Consider the following 15,427-nt stretch of genomic DNA (forward strand, 5'->3'; position numbering starts at 1 on the left):
CGGTTGGTCTCCTAAATATTTATCCTGGTGGGGTAGGGCGGAAACCTTGAAGATGATGGTAACCCCTCTGGTAAATTACTTAGCAAGCATGTTACCAATGACCTTCTCAGATGATTTCTTACATAGGATAGATAAGCTATTTGGTACCTTCCTGTGGCAAGGGAAGAAGCCCAGGATATCAATGAAAAATCTACAACTAGCTAAAGAAAAAGGCGGCCTGGGCCTCCCAAACTTCAGACATTACCAAACTGCGTTACTATGTAAACAGGGTGCCCAATGGTTAAGCGTCGAACCGAACTACACTCCACTCTGGCTGGATGTTGAAAGAGCCATCCTTGACAATGTTCCCCTCCCTGCCCTACTCACCATGGACCTTACACATCTGCCCCATTCGAAATATATCCTGTTGAATACAAGACGGGCCCTTCTGAAATTTGAACAATCCCAACACACAGGCATAAAATTTAAAAAAATCAACCTCCATATCCCTATGGTATAATCCTGCACTGAAAATCAATGGAGAACCTCTCCGATGGGAGCGCTGGTCTAACAAAGGCATCAACCTGGTGAGCGACCTTTATGAAGGTTGCAATCAATTACCGTTCTCTTCCCTCCAAACCAAACACTGCCTCGTGCCGATAGACTTTTACGACTTTCTGAGAGTAAAGTCACTCCTGTCTACTCGTTCCTTGACACCCTCTGTACCATGGCTCTGGAGCAACATTACTCGCATAAGAGCGGCGGGACATTTTGCCTCAAAGGTTTATAAACTTCTCCTCCCCCTACCTCAAAAAGCGCACAGAGGGAATGAGACAAGATGGGAAACAGAACGCAACAGGTCTGACTTTTGACTGGGACATAATTCACACCACTGCCTTCAGAAATAAGGGGCTATATGTATCAACACTTTTCTCCATAGGCACAGAATGGACAAAACCCTTTGATACATCTGGCCCTAAGTCTCCTCTATACTGTCACAGACTAAATACATGTTAATTAACAGGACATACTGGACACCAGATAAGCTTTATAGACTTCACCTAAGAGACAGCCCTAAATGTTGGAACTGCGACTCAGGAGTAGGAGACCTGGCCCATATGCTTTTTAATTGCCCTTCCTTGGGAAATTACTGGGGAAGACTCTTTAGTTGCATAGAACACATTTTTAATATTAAGCCTTCAAAGGAATTTGTGTATGTCATATTAGGAGTACTAGACCCGAGACTGACTAATGATAATGATGCCAGCTCCTTGATCTATTACTAACTCTAGCTTGCAAAGTTGTGTTATGTAAGTGGAAGAACACCTCTGAAGTATCGTTCAAACTGTGGCAGGAATGGTTGTCCTTTTTAAGAGGGGAGGATAATCCTGCTCTACATGCCTCCCCATGGCGTGCTTCTCATAAAAAAATTATGGCAAACACTTGATGCCTCCTCATTCATTTGATCCACCATAGGTACCTTAGGTAATTCTATATGCTTCCCTGTGAAGTGTATTTACAGATACACACCATGACTGCTGTAGAGGAACAACCAAACGGATGTATGACGTTATAACGCATACTTTTACTCCGCAGACCATTACAGCGCGACTTTTACTCCGCATACCGTTACAACGCATAGCGCCTTGGGGCGCTGGATAGTGGTAAGTATCATTTACTATTCTAACTCCAGTCCCCGTGGACCCTAGGGAAGGTGTTGGATAGTAAATTATACTTATTCCCTATCCTAGAGCGCCCCCCAGCGCAATGCGTTGTAATGGTATGCGGAGTAATGGTCGCGTTGTAATGGTAGTGCGGAGTAAAAGATCCGTTGTAACGGGTGTATACCCAACCAAACACATGATATTATTCCCAAAGATCACCCGAACTGTGAGACAAATATAAGTGCCATTGATACGAATCCCTTAACAGGTCCATTGTTTATGCAACTGTGTATACATACATTGACTGTGCAGCGTTTATTGATTTGTATTATGTCTGTTTTTGTTGGATTCAAGTATGTATGCAATTTTTCTACAATATGTATGCAACTCATGGTATTTTACTATATGACTCAATGTATTTACATGCTTTCTTTTTTTTTCTTTTGCTTTCTTGTCTTGTTTTCCTTTTATTTCTTTTTCCAAATAAAAACGATTTGAGATTAAAAAAAAACACCAAGCTAGGATAGAGTAAACAAAACCACTATCCAAACAGATTCCTCAAGGAGGCCTGGCCTACTTGAGCATCAGCCCTGGAATTAGACTCTAGGCAGTAGTGCCTCGTAAAAGTATGAACTGATTTCCAGGTTGCGGCCTTGCAAATTTCTGACATAGGGACGTCATGCAAGAATGCAACAGTGGCCGCTTTCCCCCTGGTGGAATGAGCCTTGGGAGGTAAAAGCAAGGGCCTTTTCACCAGCTGATAAGCTAAGGTAATGCATGAAACAATCCATCTTGAAATGGATCTCTTAGCAGCTGGGAAGCCAGTTCTCATGGAGCCATAATTAACAAACAATCTGTCTTCCTTATCTCTTTTGTACTCTGTAAGTAGAACTTAAGTACTCTTTTAAGATCTAAGAAATGAAGCCACCGCTCAGCTGGGGTCGCCGGATCAGGGAAGAAAGATGGCAGGGAAATGGACTGATTGATGTGAAAATCAGACACCACCTTAGGGAGAAAAGAAGGATGTGCCCTCAAGACTACTCTGTTATGGTGGAAAACAGTGTAAGGCTCATTGGCACATAGCGCTTGTATCTCGCTTACTCTGCGCGCTGATGTAATCGCTACTAGAAAAGCGGCCTTCCAAGATAAGTGCTGCAAGGAAGCTCTGTGGATGGGCTCAAAGGGAGGGCCCATCAACTTAGACAACACCAGGTTCAACTCCCACAGAGGAGAAGGGTTTCTAACAGGGGGATACACTTTCTTTAACCCCTGTAAGAAGTCCTGGACCACCTGCATTTGGAAAAAGGAGGGCTGACTAGGTGACTTCCTATAAGCTGTAATGGCAGATAAATGCACCCTGATCAAAGCATATTTAAGACCAGATCTTGCTAGGTACAGAAGGTAAGGGAGAATAACATCCTCCTGTCCCTTCGTGGGATTAAAAATGATGCTCTCTACACCAAAGAAAAAACCTCTTCCATTTAAACGCATGTGACGTTCTTGTGGATGGTCTTTTCGCTTACTTTAAAATATGCATACAATCAGGAGGCAAATTTAAATGTCCGTATTGTAGGACTTCAGGAGCCATGCTGACAAGTTCAGTGAGGGAAGGTTGGGATGAAGAATCCTCCCTCCCATCTTGGACAGCAGGTCCGGCCTGCAAGGTAGTCTCCTGTGTGGAAGCACCGACAGATGTAGAAGGTCCGGGTACCACCACTGCTGTGGCCAGTCTGGGGCTATCAGAATCATGGTCATGTTGGATCTGAGTAGCTTGGCCATCACCTTCGGGATCAGGGGCAGAGGAGGAAAGGCGTAGGCAAATGTCCCTGACCAGTCCATCAAAAGAGCATTCCCTCTTGTTCCTGGACGGTGGAACCTGGACGCGAAGTCGTGGCATTTTGTGTTTTCGTCGTCCGCGAACAGATCTATTTCCGGACGACCCCAATGATGGAATAGGTCTGCCACCACCTCGTCGTGCAGCACCCAGTCTGGCTGATCTTCGAAGTGCCTGCTGAGGGCGTCTGCCTTGATGTTTAGCTCTCCTGGAAGGTGCACTGCCACCACCGACAGGTTCCGGGCGAGCAGCCAGTGCCAGATGGCCTGAGACTCCAGGGAGAGCGGACGTGACCGAGTTCCACCTTGCTTGTTCAGGTAGAACATGTTTGTCGTGTTGTCCGTCTGGACCAGGACTGAATCGGACTCGATCGCAGGCAGGAAAGCTTTCAGAGCTAGATGGACTGCCCGGAGTTCCAGCATGTTGATGTGGTAGGTCTATTCTTTTGCCGACCACCGTCCTTGAATCTGAAGGCATCCCATGTGCGCGCCCCAGCCTTGCAGAGATGCATCTGTCACCACCGATTGCACTGGTAGTGGTAGGTGAAAAGGGACTCCCACCATCAGATTACGCTGCTGGGTCCACCATGAGAGAGAGGATCTGGCCGCCTGAGAGAGAGAGATCTGATCCTCCCAGCGACCTGTCGACTGATCCCACTGGTCCTCCAGAGTCTGCTGTAGAGGACGCATCCTCAGTCTGGCGTTGGGAATTAGGAAGATGCAGGACGCCATGGATCCTAGCAGGGATGACACCTGCCTGACTGTGGGAATCTGCGCTTGTAGCAGAAGCCTGCATCTGTGCTTCATGGAAGACAGTCTCTCCTCCGAAGGATACGCTCTTCCCACGCTTGTGTCCAGAACGGAGCCGAGGTAGTGGATGGCCTGGGTGGGCTGCTGCACCGACTTGTCCATGTTGACATGCAGCCCGAGGTCGTGCAGCTGCTGCAGACAGAACTGGAAGTTGTGACTCACTTGCAGTGGGGATGGACCTTTTAGCAGCCAGTCGTCCAAGTATGGATAGACGAAGAGACTTTTTCTGTGAAGAAAAGCTGCCACTACTGCCATGCATTTGATGAAGACACGCAGAGCCGACTTCAGTCCAAAGGGCAGGACCTTGTACTGATAATGTTTGTGGCCAACCACAAACCGCAGGTACTTCCGATGACGTTTTGTGATGGAGATGTGGAAGTACGCATCTTGGCGGTCCACCGAACACATCCAATCCCGAACTTGTAGATGTGGACATATTTGGTGAAGGGCCAACATGCGAAACTTCTCCTTCACTATGACCTTGTTCAGTAGTCGAAGGTCCAGAATTGGTCGAAACTTGTCCTCCTGATCTTTTTTGGGGACAAGAAAGTATCTGGAGTAAACTCCTTTTCCTCTTTGAGAGGGTGGAACCTCCTCTATCGCCTGCTTTTGGAGAAGAGCTCTCACCTCTTTTCGAAGCAGCTGTAACTGATGAGGACGAGACTTTTTTGGTGGTATGTCCTTCGGAAGCACACGGAAACTTAGCGCATATCGATTGAGCAGTATATTCAGCACCCAGGGATCTTTTGTAATGCTGACCCACTCTGCCAGATGTTGAGAAGCATTTCCCCCCACTGGAGTGGGCAACGGTGGCGGAGGAAGCCACTGCTCAGGACTTCCCGCCTCTCGTCGTGGCAGAGGACTGCTGTTGGTGAACACCTCTACCTCTGTTGGACTTTCCTCCTCGAAACTGGTTCTTCCCCTGGTTCTTGTTTTGGGACCACGGAGGTGTTTGAACCCTCTGTTGAGGCCCCTTGCGTTGGTTGGATTTGAAACGGCGCTTAAGCTCCTTCTTCTTCTCCAACCCAACCGCCTTAACCGTGTCCAACACGGTTTTCATCCTACTCATCTCTTCGTCAGCGTGAGTGCCGAAGAGCGAAGAGCCAGAGAATGGGAGGTTCATGATCCTTTGCTGAGCATCTGGCTTCAGTCCTGTCAGTCGTAACCAGGACGATCTCCTGGCGCATATTCCATGCGCGTAAGAGTGCGCTGATAGCACCACACCATCCGCCGCTGTGCTTATAACTTGGTTAGCCACCAGAGATCCCTCTGTGACTATTTCATCGAAGTCCTTTTGGTCCTCCTTTGGAAGCTTGGTCTTGAAACGCTCCAAAGAGTCCCAGAGAGCCCTGTCATACCTGCCAAGTAACGCAGCCGCGCTGGAGACTTTAAGGGTTGCAGTAGCTGAAGTGCAGGCCCTGCGACCCCAAGAGTCCTGGGACCTGCTCTCTTTGTCTGGTGGAACAGATGAAGTGGCCAAAACCGCATGCGTTTTCTTCGCTGCCGCCACAATGACAGAGTCTGCAGGAGGATCCATCTTGACGAAGACCGGATCCGAGGCAGCCGGCTTGTATTTTTTCAAGAGACGAGCCGGCACCGCCTTAATGGTTGCTGGAGTCAAAAAAGTGTCCATGACAGGGTCAAGGATCCCAGGAACCAATGGCAGCAAAGGTCGAGATGCTGTCTTCTGATGGAGTCTCGAAAATCACTATTGTCGTGACTTGCCGGACAGACATCTCAATATTGAGCTTCTGCGCACCTCTCTGCAGAACCTCATGGTAGGTGTTAATATCATCTATGGGAGAGACCCTGGAAATTGGGCTGTCCGATAGTGTGAGGGAGTAACCCCTCCTGGAGGATCGGGTAGAGGAAGTCGAGGTAGTAGATGGTGTTCTGTGGAAAATGACTATTTATTGTACAGTTATGTCCCCTCATACACCCTCTTCAGTCACGTCCCCGAGCCCATCTTGCTACAACACAAACACCCGGGAACACGAGAACACGAGCACACGAGCACGAACTGATCACACGCTGATCATGCACCTCACGAATATGCACACGCACTCTCCTTCCCCAAAAAGGGTCAAAGATTACACCCTTATGCTCAGGGCGATTCCGAGAACCAGTTTCCTCAGTTAAACCATACATTTCTGTGGTCAAGCCAACGCCGAGAACAAGACCCCCCATCTGTGACCATTTCCCTATAATCAGACCTATTCCGAGAAATAGCCCCCGTTCTGTTAAACCACGACAACCAATTCCGAGAAGAAGAGCCCCCGAATGCTGAAACATGACAAACAGACATCCTATCACGACTCTCTCTCTCTTATCTAAGGAACCAGCCTAGCGTTATTTCTTCACACCTTTGCCTCTCTTGTGCTTCCTCATTCTGAATCTTGACTCAGCCTTATTTCCTCTACCATGTGCCCCTTTTTCCACGACGTTGTCTCCTTTTAGGGTCATGACTTCTGTTTTATTGCCACATATTATCCGGGCCTACATGACTTCTGTTCTATTTCAATGTACGATCCGGGCATGCATTGAAGGGAAGCTCCTTCCTCTTTTTCTGTTATATATACTGTATGTTCTGAGAATAAAGTTAGAGATTCTTCCGATCCTCCTCAGGTGACGGAGCTCTCTCTTAACTCGAGTTACTGAATAAAGACCCTGAATTCGAACCACCACGGACTCTGCTCTTCATACTTGAACTTATTGATATTGCCTAGAAATTCCGATCAAGGTAAATTACTAAAATATTTACCACAGCAAATTGGCGCCCGAACAGGACCTTCCCTTTCTCCCCACACGCCGGTGATGCGGACCTAGACCGGTCTCTTCAAAACATCGACGGACTTCCAAGTGCACACTGCAGGGTGTTGCTGCATGAACTCCTTCGTGTCGAAGAGGGACCGAGCCACGGCCTAGCCATCCATACAAGGCGGTGAGGACGACAGCGGAAGTCTCGACCCAGAGACCGAAACCTGTGAAGATTGCCGAGTCCGAGGTCGTCTGAAACCCGACCAGTCCCTGTCCTTGAGCGCTGCGTAAACAAGTGTCCAGATCTTCAAGATCTTCAAGTTCTCTGCACCTCGGTGAGTACTGCTGAGGGTGTATCAAGACGGGTTCTGAGTTTTTCAGAGCACGGTAAAGACGGGTTCTGAGTTTTTCAGAGCACGGTAAAGACGGGTTCTGAGTTTTCAGAGCACGGTAAAGACGGGTTCTAGGTTTCTAGAAAACGGTATGTTTGTACTCTGATACTCAGAGTATATCGAGATTTCAAGTGTAAATCTTTGTTTGTGTTTGATACAATGACTTTGTTCTCTAAACTGTGTAAACTAGGTACCCGGAAGGGGTTACTGGAACAATCTGTACCAGTCCCCCCGAAGGATACTCCTGGTTACTTTATGTATACTAAACATGGGATTGGTGCCATCTTGTATTTGGATCTTTGGGAAGGTTATACTAAAGATTTAGACGTTGCGATCAGATGGCCAAAGAGTGGCACATGGGATTTGAATTGTATTATGGCAGTTGAAAAGAAGTGTTGGGAAAAGAAGGCAAGACCTTCGATGTTAGAAAGCGTTGAGATATGGCGAAAAGAAGCACATCGAAGGGAACAGAAAGAGCAAGGGAAAGTTGAGAAAGCAAAGAGAATGTCAGAAGAAAGTAAGATGAAAAAGTTACAGGATCAGAACGATGATATTAGTTTTGAACAAAAGAAAAGGGAGGCCTCGGCCTCTGCGACGGGTATATATCCTGTCCTCTCACCGAAAATAGGGTCCGAGGTTAGCTCAGACTCTAGTGTCCCTACAGCACCTCCACGCCCTAAGGTTTTTCCCGTACCCGATGATTTTATTACTACCTACTTAATGGAACCTCCTCCTGCTTATACCAATCAGGTAATCGCCAGACGAATAGTCGCCCAAACTGAACCCACCCCTGACACCTCAAGCGAACCACCACCCACGTTAGAGTGCGATTATGACCCAACCCCAGGGGAAGGGTCACAAGCAAATATCTCTCTTCGCCTACGAGAGACTCTAGAAGGTTTACAAGAAGTGCCAAATGTCACAAATTGCCTAAACAAAATTTACGAGGCTCTCCGAACGGGAGAAAACTTAGAAACGTTACAGGAAGCTATTAAAAATAGACCCATAGCACATAAAAAATGCCTCTCACGATTCATGATCACTTGTTTTATCAGAATGATAGCTAGCGCAGGAAAAAGAGTTCCTGATGATTTATTACAACTAGATCAAGCAGTAGTCGCAGGAAATTATAATAAAATAAAAGAAATAGATCTCTTTATTCCTCTCTTCACGAGCAAGGTTTCTGATTACCATCAAAAAGATGCCCACGCCCCAGGAAACAGAGAATGAAAGTACAAACAAAGACAGGGGAGAAGGAACTTCTTTTCACGGTGCAGTACGTTCCCGTATCCCTCATTCTCAAAATAATGGACAATTCAAACTTAAAACTAAGAAATTGTCAGCCCCCACAGATAAGTTGTTCCAACGAACACAAGAAGCCCTAGATGATTGGATGGACGACGAGCCTCCACTCACCACACAAGAAAAAGAACTCGCTAGATCAAGCACACATTGGGTATCTCAATACTCTATATATGGCCCAGATATAGTTGCCCAAATGTTCTTATCAATCCCTCTAACTTCTCAAAGATTAGCCAGCATCTATATGGTTCAACACCTCATTACAATGTACGAAGACACTGGTTGCCCGCCTAAAAAGTTACACTCTCTCTTACGGGACTGTTTAGAAGGGAGGTGGGTGGCCAGGGGACAAGAGTTTCTAAATATTTTCCTTGACCTACGACAGCGATATGTTCAGTGCTTTACAGACAGTTATGATATAAATACCCATCAATATGACCAAGGACAGTTCCTTCTCCGAGAAGTACACCCCGTAGCAGACTCCGCAGGGAAGTTACAACAAACATTTGTTTACACCCCTCTGACAAAACTAGAGATACTAGAAATGAAGAAAATGGTCCCTTCTCATGAAAAGGATCCCTCGGGTTTCCACAGGGAACTCAAGGATATCCTCCAAATGGGTTCCTTTACTTACAAAGACCTCAATATTCTACTCAAGGTCCTATTACCACAGGGAACGTATGACAAACTAAAGGGAAAGGACTGGGAGATTGAAGGGAAAAAGGTAACATGGACGGAATTAGAGAAAGAAGACATTACTCGCAATCCTGGACAAGGCTTAGGACCCCTAGTTCAGGAACTCCCTCGCTGTCTCCCTAAAATACTATCCCAGTTACTGACCACTAAGAAAGAAGATTGGGATGCTATCTCTGCATGCAAACAGAAACCAGACGAGGATATAGGGGACTATTACACAAGATTGGAAAAATGTTTTCTAATCAACAGCGGTCTCTCCTCAGGAGGAGACGCCTATAGTCGATTATTTGTCTCCAAATTCGTAGAAAATGCCTTACCGACAATTAGAAATAGAATACTGAAGGTAGAGAGTACTTGGCAAGCAAGCTCTCCTTCACAAGCCCTTCAGATGCTCCAATATCATCAAAATAGAATTAGAGACGAACAAGAACAAGAAAAGAAAAGGACAAAGGATACTAAAATGAAGGTATTGGTAGCACAAACTAATACGATCCAACAGACTCCTAAACAACCCCAAGTTTCGCAGGAAAAAGTTACTTGTAACTATTGCAAAAAGCCAGGTCATTTTGTGCGTGACTGTCCAGTATTACAACATAATATTGCCACTGGGAAGACATAACCTCGTAACTACCCCCCTCGACCTTCTGCTCCGCCAACTGATACAAAACCTACTACCCAACTCTATCAGTATCCAGTATCATCCTATCCTGAATTCCCCACAATTTTATGAGACTGCTGGGGGGAACACGATAGTCGTCCACTGATCCCGGTCCCGGTTGACCAAGAGGGTCCCTATGTATATGCTAAACTCCTAGGTAAAGAAGCAAAATTTCTGATCGACACCGGGGCTAGTAGGACGACAGTGCAACACAATGAAATTCCCAAGGTACCCCTCTCTGGCTCAAATAGTATTTCCTTGGGTTTCTCAGGTACACCTGTCATCAATCAAGTTTCTGAACCAATATCACTTCAAGTTGGTCCTCTTAAAACTTCCACCGACTTAGTGCTTACAAAATCCTGTCCCGAGAATCTCCTTGGCATTCAGACACTAAAAGAACTAGGTGCTATAATATGTTGTTCCCCGGAAGGAGTCCGACTATTCCTCCGAGATTTTAAAGGCCATTTCACCACAAGAGAACTAGATGTCAGACTAAGAAACATTCCCGTCACATTATGGGCTACTGATCCAACAGACGTAGGATTTATGGATATTACACCACACCTAGTGACATTGAAAGAAGGCGTTGTCCTACCCCGTGTCCGTCAGTACAAATTACCCCCAGATGCAGAACAAGCCCTTATCCAGATTATTGATGACCTGATACAAAAAGGAGTAGTCAGACGGTGCGCCACCAGTCTACAGACTCGTGGTTGACTTACGTGAACTCAACAAATGTGTAGTACCACAATACCCCGTGGTCTCAGACATCAGTACTCTGTTAACAGCCATAGATCCTGAGGCTACACATTTCACTGTAATCGATCTGAAGAATGCTTTCTTCAGTGTACCGATCCACCAAGACAGTCAGTACCTATTCGGATTCTCCTTACAAGGTCGTAGCTTCTGTTTTACAAGAGCTCCCCAAGGATATACAGAAAGCCCCAGTATCTACAGTCAGGCACTTAAAAGACAGTTAGACGACATTGTTCTGCCCACCAATACGACATTATTACAATATGTCGATGACCTACTGATCACTGCACGCTCCGAACCGGAATGTGAACAAGCATCACGAATTGTCCTAATGTTCCTTGCACAACATGGCCACAAGGTGTCACCCTCAAAATTACAATTGTGTTTACAGCAGGTGGCCTACCTAGGACACCTGCTGTCAAAGGAGGGTAGGGCACTCACACCTGAAAGAATTCAACTCATTTTTAACATTCCTGTACCCAAGACACAGAAGGAAGTCCGTGCCTTTATTGGCCTCACGTCTTACTGTAGACAATGGATTCCCCAGTTTGCATACTTGGCCAAACCTCTGATACAGCTAACAACCACAACCTCTTCCCCACTGCCATGGACACCTGATCATACTTTTGCTTTTGACACCCTCAAACAAGCATTATGCTCTGCACCTGTCCTAGCTACACCCGATTATGCCAAACCTTTTGTCCTCTTTGTCACAGAACGGGAAGGTACAGCCTTGTCAGTACTCACACAAACACAAGCCAACAAACATCGTCCCTGTGCTTATTTTTCTAGTACCCTCGACCCTGTTGCACAAGGTTTGCCTGCCTGTCTGAAATCTGTTGCAGCTACAGCTCTAGCAATACGACAAAGTGACTCCATAGTACTAGGACACTCTCTTGAAGTACAAGTTCCACATGCAGTGGAATTACTCTTGAATAGGACACAGACACAACACTTGACCATAGCTCGCCTTACAGGCTATGAAGTCACTCTGTTCCAACCCCACATCGTCATCAAAAGATGCAATATCCTCAACCCAGCTACGCTACTGCCTGCTATCCCAGTTGATAATCCGATCCATGACTGCCTAGAGGTAGTCGAACTAGTCACAAAACCCCGGTCTTATCTTACAGACGTCCCTCTAAGTACACCAGAACACACACTGTTTGTAGACGGTTCTTGTATGCGCCTCCAATCAGGCGAACTTTCAGCAGCCTATGCTGTCACTACTGAAAATTCAGTCCTTTTAGCCGCCAGAATATCTGTACAATCAGCACAAGCAGCAGAACTAATAGCTCTCAGCCAAGCATGTGAATGGTCCAAAGGAAAACGAGTCAATATCTACACCGATTCGCAATGTGCGTTCGGGGTAGTCCATAATTTTGGCATCCTTTGGAGGGAGAGAGGTTTCCTAACCTCTCATGGAACAAAAATCCAACATGGAGATCTTATTCTCCAGTTACTAGAATCAATACACAGACCCACAGAAATAGCCATAATGAAATATAAAGCACACACCAAGATCACAGATTCTATCACCAGAGGTAATGCTCTAGCAGATGCCACAGCTAAACATGCTGCTCAGACAAAAACACTAAACACCGAAACCACCACCAGAACTATCTGTCCAGTTGTCGACCCCACCAGAGATGTAGTGGACATCCAAAACCAAGCCACAGAGACCGAAAAGAAAAAATGGAAAGAGGAGGGAGGTTCACACACAGATCAAGGTTGGGTTACAAAGGATAAGTCCAAATGGTTTCTCCCTGACCTAATGGTTCCCGTAATGATAGAAACTGCCCATGGTCCCGCCCATCTAGGAGAAAAAGGAATGTTAGACAGTCTGAATTTGATATGGCACAACAAGCATCTGCGTGCAGCAGCCAAACAGAAAGTGCGAACCTGTATGATTTGCTGTCAGTTCAATCCAGGGAAAAGTATCTCAGTTGAACAAGGAGGGTTCCATCCTCCTGATCACCCCTTCGAAGTCCTACAAATGGACTACATACAGATGGAGAGATGTCGGGGATATAAGTATGTCCTCGTAGTAGTCTGTACTTTAACCTGATGGACCGAAGCATACCCTGTCCCAGACTATGGTGCCCAGATGACTGCCAAGCAATTGGTAAGGGAATTTTTCCCTCGACATGGGTTGCCAAGAGTTATATACTCTGACAACGGACAACCATTCTCCTCCAAATTGATGGAGGCTGTCTCCTTGCTGCTAGGATAAACCTGGAAGTTCCACTGTGTTAGGCATCCCCAAGCAGCAGGCTTAGTTGAACGACACAACCAGACATTAAAAACGAAGTTGGCGAAGATTTGTGCTGACAAACAAATAGACTGGGTGACAGCCCTTCCGGTTGCCCTCTTCTATATGCGAATGGTGGCACATTCCCGGACAGGCCTGTCCCCCTACGAGGTCACATTTGGGAGGCCTCCGAATATCTGGGGTGTACCATCTCTGAAAAAGATAATTGACATTGATGCAAATGTACTGACAGATTACTTGGCTTCTTTGATGTCTGCACTACGTTCTTGCCGTTCACAGGTGGCTGCAGCTTTTCCAGACAAGTCCACGCCCGACGAGCACTCCCTTCGGCCTGGTCAATGGGTGCTCGTCAGAAATTTTGATCGAACCAGCCCTCTGGAGAAAAGGTGGACGTCCCCCAAGCTGGTGCTGCTGACGACGAGGACCGCTATCAAAGTCGAGGGACGGAAAGGCTGGCTACACGTCTCTCATTGCAAACCCTTCTACGGACCAACTCCAGACACTGTTGCTGATCCCGAGACCAGAGACACTGAAAAACCAGACTTTAAAGACACTGAAACAACAGACTTTGTTTTACCCCTTCCTGAACTTTTACCCCAAGAACAGTACAAATCGCGGCTGCGATCCTACCCCAAACAGACTTGAGACATTGCATCTGAAATCCGGCTTGCCAGTGGCTATTTAAGCCCAAGACGGACGCTTGGTGAAGCGGTTGCTGGGAAGAGTCCGGTTACGGGGAGAGGTGTGGCGCCGCGGCCAGGGCGACTGACGCTGGAATCTGGGGATCACGGTTCGATCCCCGGCTCCGGCGGCAGATTAGCCCAGCACCATGTGACTCTGGGCAATAGCTCGCTTAATCTTCCCGACGGCCCCCAGCGCCTAGAGACCCTTACGGGTGATTGTGCGCGTTACAAATGTGGACTTTACTTTACTTTACTGGTGCATTTATTTCCTCTCTCAAAGACAAAGCAGCCAAAATCATGAAGATAAAGACTCTTTGTGCAAACTTATTTAAAAACAAAATCTCTTTTCTCCTCCCCATCCTGATTCTCATTTTCTGCATCATGGCTTGTCTAGGTTGGTTCCTTCATCTAGCTTTCCCACCATCTCCCCCCACGCCTTTGAACAACACTGCTATGCACTCATATATAGATCTCCCTCCACACCTCAAGAGCAGACGAAATGAATTCTTCAATAACACGTTCATCACCACACTCCATCAACATCAACTAGTAATTAACAAGACCAATTGTTGGGTCTGCGGCCTAATGCCACACTCCGTACATGGAGGAATGTCTTTTATTCCTCTCCCTTTCGGCTATGCTGGATCTACCTATGCCCTCTCTATGATATTCTCCGCCTCTATTAGAAACATTCCTGAGACCCAGATCAAGAACACTAGTACCTGGAATGAGATAAAGACAAAGACAGCATGCGCCGTAAGTAGAATGATAACACTTACCACTACATGGGGACGAGCAGACAATAATGAAAACACCAGTTATTCCCTCTTTAATGATACTACCTCCTTTAGGGAAACATTCTCAGTCCAGACGAGACAGGCAGACCAGGGCGGATGGGCGGTGTCCCATAAGGGCCTATTCTGTGTAAGAGGAAAGGGCAAGGGTCAGAAAATGGGAGATAGTGAATCTAACAAGACGTACACCTTACCTGATCCTAATTTCCCAACGATGACCACTGCCCCCAACACATATTTTATCTGTGGACCTCACGCACGCACTTGGCTACCTCAAGGCTGGTCCGGAAAATGCTACATTGCATTTCTCCTTCCCCCTACCTACACCGCCCCAGCAGATTATCATCTCAGTGACCCTCCGTCTGTGATTAATAGACGGCGAAGGGGGGCCATAGACGCTGAAGATACAGCGGACCAAGAGGCCGGCGACTTCTTTAAAGGAGTCATCCCATTCTGGGGGCCTATGATCAATAGCCGCCACATAAGACAACTGACTCGTGTAGTCCAGGGAGCCATAAACGCAACAGCTGGTGCATTAAGTAATATCACCGCTGAGATGGCTGCCGACAGACTCATGACGTTACAGAACCGTATGGTCTTAGATATCATACTGGCTAACCGTGGTGGTGTATGTGAACTGATCGGATCCAGCTGCTGTGTATTTATCCCAGACAATGCACCCTCAGTGTATTCTGCTATTTCCCGCCTTCATATACTTTCCAGAAAACTAGATGCAGACACTGGTGCCTGGTCCCTGACAGGTTGGCTCTGGGACTTCCTGTCCTCATGGGGATGGAAGGCGCTTACAGTCATAGGTCTCGCTCCAGCCAT

General features: G+C 46.7%; 1 protein-coding gene across 5 annotated transcripts in view; it reads right to left on the reverse strand.

The window, feature by feature from the left end:
* The window catches only part of LOC144809927 (myelin expression factor 2-like), a 102,309-nt gene that overhangs the window by 31,886 nt on the left and 54,996 nt on the right, over positions 1 to 15,427 (reverse strand). The window contains exon 3 of one of the 5 annotated variants that reach the window (XR_013606873.1): positions 14,582 to 14,722. The exons of the other annotated variants lie outside the window; for them this stretch is intronic. The gene's annotated coding sequence lies outside the window, so the exon portion shown is untranslated. The remainder of the gene's footprint in view (positions 1 to 14,581; positions 14,723 to 15,427) is intronic. 5 annotated transcript variants of the gene reach the window in all.

The sequence above is a fragment of the Lissotriton helveticus genome, chromosome 1_1, assembly GCF_964261635.1.
Source record: "Lissotriton helveticus chromosome 1_1, aLisHel1.1, whole genome shotgun sequence".
Classification (NCBI taxonomy): Eukaryota; Metazoa; Chordata; class Amphibia; order Caudata; family Salamandridae; genus Lissotriton; species Lissotriton helveticus.